Source organism: Lucilia cuprina, chromosome 5 (genome assembly GCF_022045245.1).
Source record: "Lucilia cuprina isolate Lc7/37 chromosome 5, ASM2204524v1, whole genome shotgun sequence".
In the NCBI taxonomy this organism is placed as follows: Eukaryota; Metazoa; Arthropoda; class Insecta; order Diptera; family Calliphoridae; genus Lucilia; species Lucilia cuprina.
Genome location: NC_060953.1, coordinates 53,051,699 through 53,053,221, shown reverse-complemented (window position 1 = coordinate 53,053,221; position 1,523 = coordinate 53,051,699).

The following is a 1,523-nucleotide window of genomic DNA, read 5'->3' as shown; positions in this document are numbered from 1 at the left end:
GACTATAGACTAGACTATAGACTAGACTATAGACTAGACTATAGACTAGAATATAGACTAGACTATAGACTAGACTATAGACTAGACTATAGACTAGACTATAGACGATCAAAATTTCTTAAATAGTGATCAAATTCCCCGGTAATGGCAACTCTGTTCTCTATGTAGTTAAAATATTAATTTAATTTTGTTCTCTTTAAAAGTTTCAACAAAAATCGTTAATAATATTAATGAAATATGTGTAGACTTAAACATTGTTCAGAAAAACCACTAACACCGAAACATGTTTTGTCAAATCATGTGGGAGTATTTATTGATTTATCTTCAAATTGTTTCTTCGTTCATTATTTGAAGTGTTTCAATATTATTGTCAGACAGAGAGAAAGAGAGGTTTTAATGAGCATGAATTGATCTTAAAGTAGAGTTTTATGAATGAAAAAAAATAGTCTGTTTACTTCACGTTCAATAAATCGATCAATGGGAGCGAGTTAATGTTTTTTTTTCTTTTTATGATTTGACCTTGGTTGGCTGTCAATTGGAAATTTACTCTATTGTTCTTTGTATCGGAAATGAAGATTATCGATTGGATTTTTTTTTTAATTAAATAACATTATTTCTTTTTCTTTTCTTTGTAGGTATAATCAACTACGGTAAGTGCTTTGAAAAGTTCATTTATTTATAACTCAAATATTCAATTATTCATTACTTTAGAAGTAACTTCACTATATTAAAAATGTTTATCCGAAAATCTTGTTTGATATTGAATAATTTTACTAACTCAGTTTTAAATTTCTTACAAAATAATTTTTGAAATTTATGTTCAATAGGAATAGGCATAATCATTGGATTACAAATCTGACTTGAATTTAAAAAGGGAGATATTCAGTAAAGTTATATATTATAATTGTGGGAACACAAGTTAAAATTTATCTGGCAAGATTCATTCTACTGTATACAATGAATTTTGTATCTCTGTGGAACGTATTGCTTAAAGTACAATTGGCTTCCATTGCATAGCATTTAGTTAAGATTCACACCTAAATAAAACTGAATATATGACAACTAGATGGCGCCACAATAAGGTGTACTTTTTAATTGTATAAATTTTTAATTAAATTAAACTATAGACTAGACTATTAACTAGACCCTAGACTGGGCTATATATTAGACCATAGATTAGACTATTAACTACACCCTAGACTGGACTATAGATTAGACTATACTGTAGACTATAGGCTTGACTATAGAAAAAATGAAGACTATAGACTAAACTAAAGGCTAGACTAATCTAAAGGCAAGACTATACACTAGACTAAAGGCTAGACTATAGACTAGACTAAAGGCTAGACTATAGACTAGACTAAAGGCTAGACTATAGGCTAGACTATAGACTAGACTATAGACTAGACTAAAGGCTAGACTATAGACTAGACTATAGACTAGACTATAGACTAGACTATAGACTCGACTATAGACTAGACTATAGACTAGACTATAGACTAGACTATAGACTAGACTATAGA